The sequence below is a fragment of the Carassius auratus genome, chromosome 22 (genome assembly GCF_003368295.1).
Source record: "Carassius auratus strain Wakin chromosome 22, ASM336829v1, whole genome shotgun sequence".
NCBI classification, from domain to species: domain Eukaryota; kingdom Metazoa; phylum Chordata; class Actinopteri; order Cypriniformes; family Cyprinidae; genus Carassius; species Carassius auratus.
In genome coordinates, this window is record NC_039264.1 from 4,214,770 (window position 1) to 4,234,869 (window position 20,100).

The following is a 20,100-nucleotide window of genomic DNA, read 5'->3' on the forward strand; positions in this document are numbered from 1 at the left end:
GAATTAAATAAACAAGTATAAAGTTATTTTATAATGAAAGCATATTGAAGATTTGAAAACAATTATAAATAAACCATATAGTAATCACTGCAATCACTTTTACACTTTTTTCAGAAAGATGCAGTGGTAATCTTAACATTTTATTTTATGACTTCGCATTTGTAAATGCTCTAAAGCAAATCAGTTGTAAAAATCTAAAAATCTTTTAGAGCTTTGTGATTTATTTATTTTTTTTCATGTAAGGTATAGCTTCTGACCTTTAAATCAAAACATACTCATGATGATATGGCATCAACTACTGCATTATATAACCAGAAACACAGTCTAAATATTATTTTTTATATTTTGCTTTCACTTTATTAGGAGTAGGCCAACAGCACTCAAGCTTGTACTTATTTATTTATTTATTTATTTATTTAGAAAAGGGACAATGTACATTAATTAACATTCATAAATGTAAATGTACCCAAATTAGCCCGACGGCTAGTTTTCATTGGTAGTCCCTTTGCCAGAAGTTATTAGGCTCTAAACTAGAAAAAATAAAAAAGGTTATACATTACAACAATACACTACAACAATCATAAATCTAGAACTTGTAAACACCTCTATAAAATACAATTAAGAACATTATATAAAAAGACAACACACAATAGAAAAAAATTGTTATGAGTTAAATATGACTGATTAGGTCTATAATAAAATTAATAATAAGATTAATAATAATAATAGAGGAGCAGCATTAATGTTCACATTGTTGGTTATGAAGAAACCATTTCTTAAAATTAAACTTAATAGAGTTAAATGTTGAGCACTCTCTAATTGAGTGAGGTACAGTATTCCACTGATGTGAAGCTCTGTATGAGAAAACAGCTTGGCCAAACGATGTTTTCCTACGTGGAATTATACAATCCGCTCTAATTGCTCCTTATTTGCTTACTTATTTGAACAATGCTTGAAGCTTAGTATTACGAGCACTTCCTGTGTCCGTTTGCCTCTTTAAGATGAATCCACTTGATATATTCCCCAATTATAAGACACTTTGGATTTTTATTTTTATTTATAAGACACTTTGGATTGCATTATTAATTGAAATGTTAATTTTTAACTAAATATGAAGTGTAATTCACTGATTTATTTTCTGTAGACTTTCAGACTGCAGTATCACTGAAGAAGGTTATAAAGCTCTGGCTTCAGCTTTGAAATCAAACCCTTCACACCTGATAGAGCTGGATCTCACAGGAAATGATCCTGGGCAATCAGGAGTGAAGGAGCTCACTGATTTACTACAGGATCCAAACTGTCAACTGAAGACACTGAGGTGAGTGCAGTAGTTTGACTAAAGGAAAATTTTATCACCAAACCATCTTTCATCTGTCTTTGCCATTTAGACATACTGTACCTATATCAGCATATTAATCCACTTCTTTTAGATAAAAACCTGTTAACCCACACCTGGATTTGGGCGCACTGAACTCTCTTTATTTGCATGTGTCAAAGTTTACGAATAGATTAAATGAAACAAGACAAGATTAATCTTGACAAACTATATAATTATAAAGATCTAAGACTCAAACATTGATGACAGATCTCTGTTTTTCAATAGAAAACTTATAAAGAATGTATTTGTGAAATTTGTGTAAGCAGTTCACATCAAAACATGAAAAATCAAAATGCAGTACATACCACATTCGTCATAATAGCGAGTCATAAACACATCCACAGCTGTAAATCCTGGTTTAGTTAGAAAGGTAATGGTCCACTGATCAACATCCCAAAGAGCAAGTTTAGTCCAACAAAGCAATAACATTGTAATATGAATGATAATTCCTTTGTTTGCGTTTCAGTTCTTAAAGGACAGTATTCTTTGTGTCTCTTATTGAATAACTCACGCTCAGAAAACCGAGTTTTGGTAGTAAAAAAACACCTTGTTTTTGTAGCGTACAGTGTCACAAACAGAATGAGACAACCCTCAGACACAAAAAAAGTGAAAGATAGGTGGAAGATTCTTGATTTGAATTCTGGTGCTCTCTTGTGAGGCATGCTGTGACGCACCTGTCATCTGATGGAGGAATAATTAGCGATAAACTTTTTCTTTATTTTTTTTATTATTCAACATTTTTGTTGAAGTGAAAAAAGGTTGCAGGTATCTCATTTTCATGATATCTTCTTCAGATTTGAAATAGAAACTCACAAGGCATATGACTTTCAACCCATTACTTTTCTAGAATAAAAAAAAACAAAAAAAACAAGGCACTTCAGTGTCTATAACTTTTAATATTTTTGTGCATTATCAACTCTGGTTGATAAAAAGTATAGCCAAAGGGAACTTCTTTCCAAATACACCATAATTAACTTCACACTGAAGTAAGGAACTGTTGCAATTTTAAGTTAGGTAGGGCACTTTCAGCTATGAGTCCTATTATGGTAGATTTGGTTATCAGGTTAAAATCTGTGCCGTCCATCGAAAAAACAAAAAAACAAAAAAAAAAAACTATTATTTGTTTTAATTGAATGTACAAGTAAATACAACAACAGTGGACTTTTACTAGAGAATGTGCACTTTTTATGTATATGTATTTTTTTTTTTTACAAACTAAAATGAAACCATTTAACCCTTGTGCACTGTTCGATTTCTGTGTATACCCTTTATGGAGCGGGTCAAATTGACCCTATTTGGATTCAATACAATTCCTCAAAAATCACACTATGAAAAACAACCAAGATTCAGGTACAAACTGAAAACTTTTATTATCAACATTTGTCAAATATTCCCCCAAAAATATATCTGAAGGTATGATTTAATGAAAATGTTTTTTAACCATTTTTAAAGATATTTTGTTTTGACAAAATTTGAAAATAAACAGTATGCTGACTTGTTTTGCATATACATTTTTTTTTTTCATTTTTTTTTCTTAGAACATCATAACTGAACAATTAAATGTAGCTGTATAATGAAAATATTTATTTTCTTCAGTTGGCTGTTTTGTAAACTCATTTCATAAAGTCATGAACTTACTTTTGACATGATGAGCACACAGCAAATGTGTGCTTTTGGCATTTGAATTGCTTGCACTTCACACACATGGTGCTGGTTTTGCTGTTGTGCTTGAATGGGCACACCTCACATCTCTTCCATTTTTTTTTCCCTATCATCTGTGTTCACTCCTTTATTTTCTGTGGGTCTGACTCCAGATGCACGTTTCTGCCCTCCATGTTCAGAATCTCTTTGGGTAGCTCAGGTTTGTCATTTGTAATTTGCCATTAATTTTGAACACCATGATTTAGCTTTTTGAAGTGTGTTTGGTTGGGGTTAGAACACTTTTAGATACACTTACACTTTAGAACTGGAGTTGATGCCCTGACATACATGAAATAAATGTTTTTATTTTGTGTCTGTACAGTTTCTTTTGAATGGCTGTCTATGAGGGTCAAACTGACCCACGAACATCACACATGTAATATTAATTTTGCGTGTATATGTAAAAAAAAAACCAGCATGTTGAAACTTTGCATGCATATCCATGATGATAAATGAGAAAAAGTCACAAAATATCAATAAAAGAAAAAAAGGTTTAATATTATTTCAGGTAGCTTGAAAAAATAAATTATAGGTAATTTTTACCATCTGTGGCTTACAAAATATTTTTCTGTATTGAAATAAGTGTGGAAATCCTCATTTTTAGCTTCATAAAGTAGTAAAATAATAAAATAACAAAATATAACCAAGAAATGTTGTTATTTTGGTTCAGTACAGTTTCCTTAGAGCGTTAAAATATGCGGGTCAAATTGACCCGCGAACATCACGAACGTAATAGTAATTTTGTTTGTATATGTCAAAAAACACCAGCATGTTGAAACTTTGCAAGCATGTTCATGATGATAAATGAGAAAAAGTCACTAAATATCAAGAAAAAAAACATAGGTTAACCAGTATTTCCAACAACTAGAAAATCTAAACGGGTCAAATTGACCCGCAACATAACACAAGGGTTAAATGCATAAAATAACTTATTTTACATTATAGCTACCATGTGCTGTTGACTTCCGGCCTTTAATTATTTATTTGTTTATTTATTAATTAATTTATTTTATTAACAAATTCATATCACTATCTGCATGTCTCATCAATGAGTATGCATTCATGGAGAACAAGCTTTTGGGGGTTTTGAGAACCAGAACTGAGCTGACTGATCAATATTTGATCCCCTTTATTAAAATACATAGAGGTGGATAATAACACACAAATTGTTATTCACTCAGCATTACTTGAACTAATAAATAAATATCTAAATACCAATTTAATAGAAATTAATAGTATTCTCTTGTGTGGCTCTATACATTTGTTTTAGCCAAATACATTTTTATATTGAAATAATTAAGATTTCTGCATGTCACAGCAAAATAGCCATTGAGCACATCAGGCGTTGTGTCTTCTGCCATCATATTAAGTAGCATAGCATTCACTGTAACGTTACCCTTATCACACAACAATAGATGATCATCCACGATGTGAAGACAGCAAGAAGTTGTGATCAAACTATATAAAAAATAATAACTTGCTTGGAAAAAAAATACACTTTAATTTTTAAATTAATCACGAGCATAAACACGTTAACATTGCCAGCCTTACTTAAAATGTCATAATGGACATTGATATAAAGAACTTCTGAAGAAGTACTTTTTAGACATGTACAATGTGTATCAGTATGATCTTGATTATTGTAGAAGGCAGCGCTGCAATGTAGAGTAATGACATTTCAGTGTACTTCTTTCTCCAGGTTGTTACAGAATCCTTCTGCAGTTGAAGCATGTCAGTATGTGACTGAAGTTGTGGGGGAAACCCCATTACTCCTGAGAGAACTGAATCTGAGTGGACATGAACTAGGAGACGAACAAGTGAATCAGATTGCCGCTCTACTGCAGGATAAACACTGTAAACTCAAGAAGCTGATGTGAGTATTGTTTGTTTTTATTATTATTATTATTATTATTATTATTATTATTATTACTACAGTACACATCCATCCTATGTGTATCCTATTAAGTCAACTTACAGGAACCAGAACAAAACAGTTCTCAGTGATCATTAAATATAAGCAACATGCATTGTGTTCATAAATTCTTCCTCTCATGTTCATCATTTAAGGATGCGTTATTGTGGTATAACAGAGAAAAGCTGTTCAGCTCTTACTTCAGTCCTGAGATCAAACTCCAGTTTGGAAGAGGTGGACATTAGCAACAATAATCTGCAGGATTCAGGAGTGAAGAAACTCCTGAATGGGTTGGAAAATACAAACTGCACACTGAAGAAACTAAGGTGAGTTTAAAAATCCATTGTTTAAAACTAGAACTACCAAGGCAGTCATTTTGATCATTTTTACATTTTAAAATGTAATAACTTTGTTTAAATAAAACCCATATGACTAAAATACCTTAACTTTTGTTTTGTTTTATGACAACATTTAATTATTAAAATTGCAAAACACATAAAAATTCTAAGTATTTCTACCTTGAATGGCCAAAGCGGTCATATTGAACGTTTGCATGACAGAAAGCATATAATTTCTTCTTTTGCGGCTTTTTCCTGTGGTTGAAGATAAATTTCACTGTTGCCTAGCAACTTTTGTTCTAGTTGTTTTGATATTGTGCTGCAAAGTTTAAAAGCCAGATGGACACCTCCAATACAACAACTGTTGTCATTCAATCTGCCACGATTCTAGGTAGGCTTTGTTTGGCTGGAAGACTATAGCCTGATTGTTATCACTAATAACTTACTTCAATGACAAAACATCCATAATAATAATAATAATAATAATAATAATAATGACTTGTATTATTTTATGCTAGTTTGATGCTATAGCTAATGCATATATGCTAATTTGACACCACGACAAGACTGATATTGTGAAATAAAACAAACTAATTATTTGTATCTATTAATTTATTTAGCAACAGTGACAATATTTATTATTACATACTATCATTACAAATCAATTTATTCATGAATCACAATTCCAGTGGTTGCTGCATAAAATATTTTTCCAATTCATGCAATCCAAACATTTCCAATAACTCCAGATTACTGTAAAGTACAAAAGTAAAAATTAATTGAAACAAGATGCATGTACTAATTTACTAAATGTTTTATCTATGGATTATTCTGCTTTGGTTCATATTTGTTGGCATTTAGACTGTCAAATAGGCAACAATATTTTCACTGCGGTGAAAAACTTTTCTTCTCCTTCTTGCTGGACACAAAGCGAGGCACACACATTTGGGAGTGGTCTACGAATTACACAATTAAATAAAAAAAAATATATATTAAATTTTTTAGGATGATGACATCATAAAAAGTGACAACAGACATTGAAAGCTTCATTTTCAAGCCTCAAAAGAAGATTCGAATGAAAATATGATATGACAAAAATGGCATTCAGTTCGATCTAGTATGAATGGTAAGAATGGCCGCTATGGTCATTCTAGTAGTTATAGAGTTCTGGTAGTTCTAGTGTTAATTGCAGTTAACTTTTAAATTTGTGTTATTTATTGTAATTTTCATTTTTTTTATAATACAAATTATATATAATCAAACTTATTATATTTCTATATAAATGTATGTTTAATATTAATTATATATAAAATTAAACATACATTTTAATTATTATACACATTTTCTGTAGGCTTTCAGACTGCTGTATCACTGAAGAAGGTTATAAAGCTCTGGCTTCAGCTCTGAAATCAAACCCTTCACACCTGATAGAGCTGGACCTCACAGGAAATGATCCTGGACAATCAGGAGTGAAGGAGCTCACTGATTTACTACAGGATCAAAACTGTCAACTGAAGACACTAAGGTGAGAGATGATTAAACAATATATAAAATAGGTTATATGCAGGTGAATAATTAATTAAATATTATTAAATTATTTTTAATATTATTTCAGTAAAACAACAAACTGCACAATGTGTTGTAGTATCACATCTGACAAAGTGATTTCTTAACAAAAGGACTGAGTTGAATCCTGCATCATCTTCTCTTCTGCAGGTTTTTGGGTCCTGGTGCAGATGAAGCCTGTCAGTATGTGACAAGAATTATGGGTAAAAGCCCATTACTCCTGAGCAAGCTGCATCTGAGTGAATGTGAACTAGAAGACACACAAGTGAATCAGATCGCTGCTCTACTGCAGGATAAACACTGTAAACTCAAGAAGATAATGTGAGTGTTTCACAAAATGTTCATAATTATTATTTGCCTTGAAGTATTTGTAAAATATATAATTTATTAGATACTGTACATTAAATAAGTGGTTAAATTAACAGGTTACCTGTATTAATTTAGTGGACACTTTTATCCAGTGCAATGTACAAATAACAATAATACAAGCAGAAGCAACTAAGGCTGTTGCTGATCATTAAATAGGCTTTCAGATTCATACAAACAAAGTTACAAAGTTTTCTTTCTCTACAGGCTAAATAATAACAGGATCTCAGTAGAAGGTGTTGCTACTCTGACTTCAGCATTGAATTCAAATCCTTCAAACCTGACAGAGCTGGATCTGAGTGGGAATAAAATAGGAAACTCTGGAATTCAGAAGATCTGTCCTCTGTTGAATAATCCTCAGTGCAGATTGAAGACACTGAAGTGTGTTTTTATTTTATTTATTTTTTATGCATTTAAATTTTTCTACATAATATACATTTGTAAATGTCATTTTGATTAGATTTACTGTCAAGACAGACTTTTTTTTACAACTCACATTATTATATTTAAATATTGTATGAAATATAAAAATTGTAATTAAGCAGATTATATCATTAAGGAATGTGTTGCTTATCTATGGGGTGAGAATTCTGTCAATGTTGAAATTTGTAGGACATTTTTTGTTTTCACAGTATTTTGTATGATTATGTTTTAATTTTTCTTTCAATTTAAAAAAAGACATCACTTTATTCATATCAGTTACCGTATGTTTATTTACCATAGAACATTCAATACTTAACACTTTTATATATATATATACATACAGACTTTCAAGCTGCAGTATCACAGAAGAAGGATATAAAGCACTGGCTTTAGCTCTGAGATCAAACCCTTCACACCTGATAGAGCTGGATCTCACAGGAAATGATCCTGGACACTCAGGAGTGAAGGAGCTCACTGATTTACTACAGGAAGGTTGCTGTAAATTGAAGAACATCAGGTGATAATTACTTTGAAATATTTACAAATAAGCAAATAATGTGTACTGTGTGGAACTAGGTAAAAGGTTAAAATGTGTCAGTATGAAACTGAATGGAAAAAGGAATTTACTGAATTGTATATCAAGTATATTTCATGGGTCTGACATGGGTCGTGAGTTTTGTGTAACAGAAAATATTTTTTTCACTAGGCTAATAATTCACCTCTAATTAGTTTTAAGTGAAAATGCAAACTAACACATGCATTCTGTGCATGCGTGAGAGGAACGAGCTGTTCATATCAGCAGCAATTAATAGTATATATGGTTGGGAAAGATCACATAATGTTTAAACAGCCTTCTGTCTTTACTGTCTTCATTCACATGCTTGTTTTCATCACTTTCGCTTTAATTCTTTGGCACTGACTAATTCGCTAACCTGAACATCCTATCAGAGCTCTCACTCTCTTGACATCCTGCATGCCAATGTGAGTCCAATGACAGCCAAAGAGTGGAACACACCATACTAACTAGCTCGACCCTCGCTCGCAGTTAGCTATGGTTTCGGATATACGGCCCTTTTCCTCACTCTGGAGGTGTAAAGATATTGGAGACTGGATAGAGGGCCACCAGTAATCCTTTCAATGGTTCTGACTTTCTGTTCTAGTCTCTTGATATCTGATTTGGTAGCTGAATCAAACCAGACAGTTATGAATGAACACAGGATAGACTCAATAATAGCTGAGTAGAACTGTTTCACCATCTCCTGTGGCAGGCTGAATTTCCTCAGCTGATGAAGGAAGTAGATTCTCTGCTGGGCCTTTTTAGAAATGGAGTCTATGTGAGTGTCCCACTTCTTGTCCTGAGAGACAGTGGTGCCCAGGGATCTTTATGACTGTACTGCATTCACATTGCTGTGCATGATGGTGAGTGTGGGGAGGGTTTATGCTAGGTGTTTCAGTCCAGCGTTACGTTGTTTAATTAGCAAATGCATGTGCGCTTATTTTCGCGCCCATGGGCGTGCTGGTCTAAAAACGAGGTGTGTTCAGGCGCATTGCTGGCGCAATGCTATTTTAAGAAGCTGAAAATAGACTGCACTATAGCCCAGCTCTAACCTGGTCTAAAGTCTGCCAAAATGTTTTTCTTTGTTATTTAAAGTGCGTGTTATTAGGCGGGTCTGCAACGAGCATACATGCTGCTTATTAAACACAGGGATGCACAGCAGCACACAAACATGCCAAATATAAAAAATGTAAGGATTGCAATGCATAATAATTTTTGTAGGCTAATAAAAATAAAAAAATAAAAATAATAAAAAAAAAAAAAAAAAAATATATATATATATATATATATATATATATATATATATATATATATATATATATATATATATATATATATATATATATAGTTCTAAATCATTTTTGGGAACTGAAAATGGTGGTGGAGATTTTGAAGCATCAGGAAACTTCACACAGCTCCAGTGATCTGTTGAAGATATGTGTAAAAATGGGGGCCAGTTGGTCAGTGCAGACGTTTAAACAGATAGGTGAAAACCATCTGGGCCTGAAGCGTTCTTAGATTTCTGCTTGCTGAAGACCCAATTCACATCCTTTACATAGACATTAAGTGCAGGTCGAGTGTTGACTGTCCTTTTCAAATCAACAGTAAAACACATTCAGATTGTCAGCCAATTGTTGATTCTCCACAGACTGTGGGGGTGGGGTCTTGTACCAGGTGATGTTCTTGAGACCGGTCCATACTAATGCCGGATCGTTGGCTGAAAATAGTTTTCTCAGCTTTTCTGAGTAGTTTTTTTAGCCTTTGTTAGTGTGTTCCTGGCCTGGTTTTTAAAAGATTTTATCCCCACTTTTGTAAGCATCCTCTTTTGCATGACGAAGCTGTTTGCGTTTCCCAGTAAACCATGGTTTATCATTATTAAATGATAAGAATGTCCTGGTGGGGATGCACATATCCTCACAGAAATTGATGTATGAAGTCACAGTCTCTGTGAGCTCGTCCAGATCAGTGGCATCAGGCTTGTAAATCAGACTCTGCTTCATTAGTCCATTTTTTAACAATCCTTAAAATAGGTTTAGCTAATTTCAGTTTCTTCCCTTTCATCACCTCAGCCGCCCACTCATCATATTTGTAGAGCTGCGGGCTGTGTGACCCCCCCAATCACATTTGATAGTTTATATAGCCTTTATGTTGAGCCAGTATCTTCCTGTGTTCTCACCTTAAATTGGTAGAAGCACTGAGAGACCCCCGGATTGCTAAACTGCTCCAGAGTGTCAGTGCAATATTTTATATTGGTGTACCCTTAGACTGGACCCATTAGCAAGATGGGAACTTCATGAGTTGTAATATAATTATCTAATCTAAAATTCTTATCTTCTTTCTGTAGGTATTTCAAAAGTCCTGCTGCAGAGGATGTGTGCCAGTATATTACTGAAATTCTGGGTAAAAGTCCATTATTACTGAAAGAACTGGATCTGAGTGAAGATAAATTAGATGATCTGGATTGGGAGAAGTTCTCTGCTCTTTTAATGGACTCTCATAGCAAAGTGGAGAAAATTATGTAAGAATAACTTATCTGTTTATCATTATAATAGATTATTTGATGTGTGTTGAATATGCGCTGAATAATAAATAATGCTGTTTTTATGCTTAGGCTGAATAATTGCAAGCTGACAGAGAAAAGTTGTTCAGTTCTAGCTACTGTTCTCTCCTCCAAAACCATCCTGAAAGAGGTGAACCTGAACCACAGCCATCTGCCGGACTCAGGAGTCAAAGAGATCTGCAAGGGACTGAAGAATCCTGATTGTGAGCTGAAGATACTCAAGTGAGTATATTCCACCATCAGCTATACTCAGCACCACAGCAATCAATGGAATACTATATATTTATAGATTCTGCTTACCTCCAGCAGTGGGGAAATTTTAAGAATATGTTTTTGTTGCTGTGTGTGTGTTGTAGTGGTTTTCATATAATTAACCTCACAACAGTGTTGTCTCTAAATACAGAATTTAATGAATAAATGAATAAAATATAAAACTAAATAAAGTAGTATTTTGGGAGAAATGGATGAATTCACTTGCTGTAAATTCGAATGACAAGTCTCTCTGAACTGAAGCACAAACAAACATGGCAGTGCCCGTCTCACATTACAGTTGCTCCAGAGGCATGTTACCCTGGACATATATAGCAATTGTAAGTCGCTTTGGATAAGTGTTAGCTAAATGAATAATGTAATGTTTACATTACATGGTGTGTAAGTTTATGAATATTTTGAATATAAAAGGAAAAAACGAAATAAAAGCAATCCATCTGTCATACAGTGTTATTGTGACCGAGGTGTGTCACGACAAACATGACTTGTCACCATGTAAACAATAAGGGGAAAATGTTCAAAAATAATGGTCACCTAAAAAGAAGCTCACTCTGGGGGGACCACTAGAAAATTTTAAACTCACCACTGAAAAGTTTAAGGATATAATTTAAAAACAGACTTAAACTATAAGCTATACACATAACTAAAAAGCTATATGCACAAAATAAAACTCCTTTATTGTCTAAAATATATATTTTTTATTATTTTTAAGTAAATAAATCACAGTTGTCTCCGTTATAGTGAAAGGTGAAGTTCAGATTAGAGAATTAGCCTTGCTATATTAAAATATATTTTAAAGAATTAATGTAACCAAACAGTTGGTAGCCCCAATCGACTTACCGATTTCAATAATATTTTTTAAGGACCCACCATAAAATCTACATATTTTCCAAAAGGTTACTGAAGTAAATGTAATAGAGTGGAGTGAATGCAGTTTGCTACATACACCTCTAATTATAAAAGGAGTTTCTGTGAGAGAGTATACCTCAAGCTAGTCACTGATAGCTTCAGTGGTGGAATGTTCTTTGCTCAATTTCTGTATAACATGTATTCCCAGTTTGTATAATCATTTTACTTTTCATACTACTAAAACAATCAATGAGCCGTTTTTATATATAAATAAAAACAATTATTATAGACTAATAAATAAACTATTCTTAGCCAGAATATAATGTGCTCTTTCTCTAAACACTTCATTATCATAATTTTTAATACCAAGAGCTATATTAAACAATAATCATAATCATTTAAATACATTTACGTCATCATAATATTGCAGCTCTACCCATTTGAGTTCATGTATTTTAATTATATACTTTATGCTGAATTGTAAATTGTGCAGTGTAAATACATGTGTGCAAACTTTGAGCTGCATTATTCATTGTAATGTGAATTGTTTACTGTAAATGTTAATTGCAATTCATTAATTTATTTTCTGTAGACTTTCAGACTGCTGTATCACTGAAGAAGGTTATAAAGCTCTGGCTTCAGCTCTGAGATCAAACCCTTCACACCTGATAGAGCTGGATCTCACAGGAAATGATCCTGGAGAATCAGGAGTGAAGGAGCTCACTGATTTACTACAGGATCCAAACTGTCAACTGAAGACACTGAGGTGAGACATGATGAAATAATACAAAATAAGTTATATGCAGGTCAATAATTAAATAAATATTAATAAATTATTTTAAATATTATATATTATCCCATGCCCTGCTGCTCCTCTTGACATTTACACTTTCTCACTGTTTCTTTCAAATACATATATAAGTGCTGAAATTAAGTAGAGCTTGTCATTAAAAACAATGACAATGAATTTTGTCTTAACATATTTTAAAAGGCAATGGGCATTTAGTTCAGAATTAAATTGAATCGTTCATCAACTTTTGCAGGTTTTTGAGAAGTTTTGCTGCAGATGAAGCCTGTCAGTATGTGACAGGAATTGTGGGTAAAAACCCTCTACTCCTCAGAGAACTGAATCTGAGTGAATGTGAACTAGGAGATACACGAGTAAATCAGATTGCTGCTCTACTACAGGACAAACACTGTACACTCAACACACTGACGTGAGTATTTCACATCATTTTAAAATGTTGTATTACTTTTAATAGCAATGTTACTGTACTTGAAAACATTTTCTAATTTGTCTGAGCCAGTGGCATTTTTTTCTTCTGGAATTTTATTACAGTCAAAATAATGTGAAGTATTAAAATTAAAGTTATTGTAAAGAGAAAAAAATGTTTTTTCCTAATGAAATTTTGGAAATTGTGCATCCTCAATGTAGATGAGACTTACAGCAATTCAGATAATTATGCCAGATTGTTTTAAAATATAAATATTATGTGTAGGACATTAAAAATCGATCTTGAATGATGAATGGGTCACTGTACAATTGGCTTACTCGATTCATTAAAAAATGTGGATTCATTGAATAACAAAGCATTGTTGTGTGGTTTTCAGAAAGGCACAACAGTTCTGCTGTGGCTTTGGTTGGAACAACACTGGCGATATTTTGTGTAAAATGTAACCTGTTTATTAAACCGTTGTATTAAATCAGTTTTGCGGATATTTGAGGGAAAAAACACTCTTGCCATGTATATAGTGGGCCAACATTGTCTTTTCTCTTTCTGTCTTCAGGCTGTGTGGATGCAGTATTACAGAGAAGCAATGCCTCATCCTGACATCAGCTCTGAAATCAAACCCATCACACCTGAGACAACTGAACCTCAGTGGGAATAAAATAAAGAACACAGGAGTGATGCACATATGTGATCTCCTGAATGATTTCCACTGTAAACTGGAGAGATTGAGGTGAGGAACATTTTATACTCAGTATCTCATGATGAGCATAAGTATTTTGCGATCTGGTGAAGGATTATGGATGCACTGATACCACTTTTTCCAGAACGAGACTAATGCTTTCATTTTTGGTCACCAAAAATATTGATTACCTACACTTGTATTTTTATTTATTTATTTATTTGATGATGATTTGAAAGATCTCTCTTCCTTGTTTTGTTGATGTAATAAAGTTAGCTTCTCAAATCTTATTTTATACTCTCCATCTCTTGATCTTTCCCAATGTTAGGTTAAGATACTGCAATATGACAGTTGAAGGTTGTTCTGCTGTGACTTCAGCTCTGAAATCAAACCCATCACACCTGAGGGAGCTGGACCTAAGTGGCAACAACCTAAAAAGCTCAAGGCAAAAAAACACATTTATATGATGTACTGAAGGATTCACACTGTAAAATGAAAAAAATGAGGTCAGTAGCAATCATAAAAATGAACAAAATAGTGTTTTGGTATTTGAATGAAACATAATAGTTTGTCTCATTTCTCTGAATATAGGTTCACAAGATGTGACATGAAAGATGAAGATTGTTCTGTTCTGACGTCAGCTCTGAAATCAAACCCATCGCACATTAGAGAGCTGAACTTAAGTGGGAATGTATTAGGACAATTGGGAGTAACAACCCTCAGTGATGTACTGACAAACCCACAATGCAAGCTGGAGAAACTAGAGTTGGTATCATTATGCTGTACATCAATTACAGTGTGATGCTTTTAACTATTGGACTGATTCAATGTGTATTAGTAGAAAAATAATTAAACTTTGCAGCAAAATGTGTATTTTGTGCAGTAAACCACACTCTAAAAATACTTTAAATTGTGAGTTGTGTACAATATTTTCTACATTCTACATGAAAATAGTACATGTAAATGTCACTTTTTATTCCAGTTTACTACAATATTAATTATATATTTTAAATGACAGTTATAATTAATTCAATGACTGTGTCATTTACTTTTTATAAGAGTAAAGATGCTCCAGTCTTCTGTTGTATCTAGTATCCTCAAATCCTAGTTAACTTACAGCACATCCTGTCTAGGTTTATGGTTCTATAATTAGGTTTTCATGTTCTGGTATATTAGTGATTGAATGACATTTACTAATGATGAATTTAACACATATATTAACTTTCTCTTTCTGTCTTCAGTCTGTGTGAATGCAGTATTACAGAGGAACTGTGTCTCATCCTGACTACAGCTCTGAAATCAAACCCATCACACCTGAGAAAGCTGAACCTCAGTGGGAATCAACTAGGAGACTCTGCGGTTGAAAACCTTGGGATTCTATTAGGATGTTCACAATGCAAGCTGGAAAAACTATAGTTAGTAACATTACAATTTACAGCAGTTACTGTGTAATTAAATTCATGTTATTTATTTTAACACTACAGGACCACACTATCATCTAGCATTTCCCCAACTGAATATAAAAGAACTATGAGCTAATGGACTAATGGTTCAGTATGTTTGTCAGTAGAAAGTTTCATTCTGTATGCTGAAATCTGACAAAACCACTGCAAAATGAGGCAGATGAAAACTTAAAATGTAAATGACAATAGATCCTTCTGAAAGAGTTATGTGGTTTCTGTAACACTGATGGTCCTTTTAGTCAAAGATGGGTCATTAAATGCGTGTTCCTAGAGGTTAACAAGTGAAGTTAACAACATAGGCCAACTTCAGATACATGTGATATTGATAAATTTTCATCCTCATTTTCACTCTCTGTCAAAAACACTCCAATTCAAGGGACGTGACTGCTTTCAGAAAGCCAAATAAACATCTACTGCTGTGATAAACTTAATCACACTGAACTATATCATAGACCCAGTGCAATGCTGCTCCAAGCGCAAAGCAAGTGTTTTTTGCTAGTTTCGTCCAGATGCACTTGTTATTGTCAGGTCCTGTGCCACATTGTTTAAATAGCAAATTAAGGGAAGTGGAATAAACTGCACTTTTGACCACTGTTGACAGTGTGATGTCGCAAACATGTCCACCTAAGCCTGAAAAAAAAAAAAAAAAAAAAAAAAAAAAAATATATATATATATATATATATATATATCTGTTTCACCACCTCGGGATGAAGCCTCCATTCCCGGGCCTCAACCCCTTGTCTTGAAAAGCTGTCTGCTCCCATATTTAGATGCCCAGGATTATGCACTGCTCTCAACGAAAGGAGTTTGTCCTGGGACCACACAAGAATCTGGTGTGCCAGCTTGTACAAAGGGCGCGAACGCAGACCTCCTTGGTGGTTGATGTAAGAGACCACCACTGTGTTGTCAGTGTGCACCAACACATGACATTCTCTTAGGTCTTGGAGGAAGTGCTTCAAAGCGCAAGACACAGCCAGCATCTCCAGCCAGTTGAGATTTGTAACGCGGCAACAAGGAGCCCCTAGCACCAGGTCCTGAGACAAGAAACAAGGCTTCCTCTACATGTCCAAGGCACATGAGGATCGACTCGATCTGAGCAGGAGACAGCTGTGCCTGCATCGTGGTCGAATCCCATCCCATGCTCAGAGAAATGGTACTCTGTAATGGAGAAAGCACTCTTTTCTTGGTGTTTACTATTAACACCAGATCTCTCATGTGAGCGAGAACAACATCTTAATGCCGAACTGCCATGTACTGTGATTGACCTTTTTCTACAGTATGCAAGACCCAGAGAGACACATTTGGCAGTAGCTTCCACTAAGGGAACCAGTCTCTCTAATTATGTGCCCTGAAGTGGAGGACTCACAGGAGACAGCCGAATCAGCTGCTCCAGAAAATCCCGAAGGGTTAGCGAGCCCTTTAGCTCTGCTACATTTCTGAGCCTCCTGGTACCTGTCGATGACAGAGTTGACAGCATCACCGAACAGGCCAGAAGGTGCAAGCTGGCAGGGGCGTCGCACCCGTGGGGGATGTGGGGGTTTTAACACCCACACTTTTCCCGGTGAGAGGGTTCGACACCCGCACATTTTCTGCAGTTTTCCCGCAGTTTTGCACAAACGCCTTACTACAGTCGTTCCTCCGTTTCTCTGGCCGCTCTGTGTCTGCGCTCACCGCAGCTGCCTCCCCTCCCCCCCTCTCAAACTTGACACCGGCTTTGAGTGTGCTCGGCTGATGATTGGCTGTTCTGCCTTAAGTCCCGCCTCTCTTGGGGTGTTATGGGTCAGCTCGTGCTGAGGAGGCGGGAACTTATGGTTATTTACATCTCCCTTTTCCATGTACTTTGAATGAGTGTTTATGCTTTAGAGGTTTTTAATAAGCTTGATATGTGTTTGGGAAGATGTTCTGTTAATCGTTTTGTTGACATGTCGAGTGTTTTCGGTATTATATTTAGTTTTTTAGACTAATTAGGCTAATTGCTATTATTGGGATATTGTTTGCATACCTGTTGAAGAACTATGAAATTAAAGTGTATATTATTTTAATGTTTAAAAACAGTAAATTGTTACATTATTTATACCACCAGAGAAAAAGCTTTGTGTGGGCGTTTTTTTCTCTCCTTTTCTGATTTTTTTTTCTTTCTTCTTTTTTTTTTTTTAATATAGGATTATTTTTTTCCCAGCCAAACGCTGCAAGCCGGAAATCCCGCACAGTGCCAGGGAACTTTAAGCCCTGCATTTTGTACCCCTCTGTCAATGTGTTCATCATTTTTATTGTTTATAAACAAACCACATCCATCCCCCACACTTTTGAAAAGCTTGCTACGCCCCTGCAAGCAGGGCACCCATGAGGAAGACCCTGTCCTTCTGTTTAATGTCGGACAGGGCCAGAGCTGCCACGGAGATACAAATTAGCCATTCTGTGTAATTCAGAGATATCATTCGATTTCGCTTCCTCGCCTTCGTCTAACTCCTCTAGCAGGTCAGCTTGGTATGCTTGTAACACCACCATGGTGTGCAGATACACACCAGCCTGACCTGCAGCAGTATGCCCCTTGCCCACCAAGCTAGATGAGGGCAAGACTAGAGCCTTTAAGGATATACTGCACCAGGGGAAAGATAGCTTGCGAGCGTCTATTCCACTCTGGGCATCACCTTATAACCCCCACCACATTGCATATTGAGAAAAGGTGGGGACAAATAAACATGTTTAACTTAGCCATTGCATGAGTAACCACCTCCAACAACTCCTCATACTGGGCTGAGAGAGAAGGTGAATCCTCATTGACACCCTCCACATCAAACTCCTTGGAGGAAAACAGAATGTTGAGACTGTTTCCTGCATGGGAGGAAGAAACTGCAGAGTGGGTTTTTGATCCCAGAAAGCAGGCACCAGATCTGGTGTGTGAGGAAAGAGATAGGGACTCAATGGTCTCCCCCTCGAGAGCCCACTCCGTATGCTTTGCCATCAAGCAGACAACACACAGACAGTGTGTATTCCCTCTCTTAATGTAGCGAAAAGCTGTCCGCTTTCACAGAATGAAAAATATGACTGATACGACACAGAGTGCTTGCAGAATGACAGATAGATGATGCTGGTTCCACGTCACATGCTTTTATAGCTTCCTGGTCGCTATATCACCTGCATATGATGTCACACCCTTCCATCAGACTGATTGCAAATGTTATTCAGAGCATGGATTCGCTGATGGTGTTCCCATGGAATTTTCCAAAAAAACATTGGAAAAAGTTAGGCAGCTCTGAAATTCAGTTGCAATTCACAAGCATTTTTTTTGTCCAAATAAAATTGCTCCAGACTTGGATTGTGACTAGTATCCTCAAATCCCAGTTATAAATTGGTTTATGTTGCTATAATTAAGGTTTCATGTTCATATATTAGTGACTTTATTGTGTTTAGTCAGGATGAATTTAACTCACACATGAACTGAACATGGATCATTGTTATTTCTCTCTCTGTCTTCAGTCTGTGCGGATGCAAAATTACAAAGAAACACTGCATCATCCTGACTCCATCCCTGTGTTTAAACCTTTCACACCTGAGAGAGCTGGACCTCAGTCAGAATAAAATCGAGAACAAAGGAGTGGAGATCTTGTGTAAAATACTGGATAATTCACGGTGTCAGCTGAAGAAATTGAGGTGAGGAATATTCCTATACAAGAATCCCAATGCTTAAAATCACTTTAACACTGTAATTTTAGCAAACACTTTTACCCAATATCTCCCATATTTGTGGAAAATAATTCCTCCCAGTCGAGGAATATATATTAAGTTGAAGAAGAATTAATGTGTGTTCCTGCAGACACTTCGATTGTGCCTTTTATTTTTCTCTTTATGTATAATTTAATTATTTTTAACTGCCCTTTCATCTTTATATTTTAAACTATTTTGTAATGTAGAGCATAGCTTTACACATTTAAAATATTTGGGACTTTTTATGAATTGGCTGAATTCTATATAATGTTTTGTGTAATAAGGTGCAGTCACATAGTGTACTTTTGCATGGAAAAATTCTGCAGATATAAAAAAAGAAAAAAAGAAAAAAAACAACAACACGTGAGGTGTGTGTTCGAGAAACATTTTCCAAGAGGCACTTCATATTCTAGAACAATACTTTTATGAAGTGGGAGATAATACACTGCTTGAATTATAGCATTGTTGGTTATAAATATTTTGTGCAGTTTCACCTGATGGATAACCACTGAATTGGTGGAACAAAGCTCCAGCCTGTTCAGAGTTCACTAAAGCACCTTCTGTTGGTCTATTCTGTTAATTTTTCAGTCAAATCTAAACTCGATGCCACTAGAAAACCATCAGGTCAAATTCCTAATCAGAATGCATCCCCGTTGAGATGACTGTGATTTTTCCCCCTCCAAATGTAGCAAACATTATAACAATTATATTTCTTCCTCTCTTTCTAGTCTAAATGACTGTGGAATTACAGATGTTGCACATTTAACTGATTCTTTGGACAAGATTAAAGCGTTGACATCTTTAAAAGAACTTGATTTGAGTAACAATAATATAGGATCCTCGAAAAATCAGCTCATTGATGTGCTACAAGACTCAAACTGTAATCTGAGGTAAGTAAAAATCCTTATGTTGCAGTCAAACAATAATAAACAGACATACATGGAAATGTAATTTATTTTAAATGTTTCATATTGTAAACACATTTTTTTTTGTATGTATATGCCAAACAATGTAAAATCAGTAACTAATTTGATAACAGAAAATGCAATGTTTGCTATAGTCTATTAAACTCTGTACTCAAATTAGTTTAAATATAAT

General features: G+C 34.8%; 1 pseudogene; it reads left to right on the forward strand.

Moving 5' to 3' along the window:
* The window catches only part of LOC113039448 (protein NLRC5-like), a 32,177-nt pseudogene extending 12,281 nt beyond the window's left edge, over positions 1-19,896 (forward strand).
* The last annotated feature ends 204 nt before the right edge of the window (positions 19,897-20,100 follow it).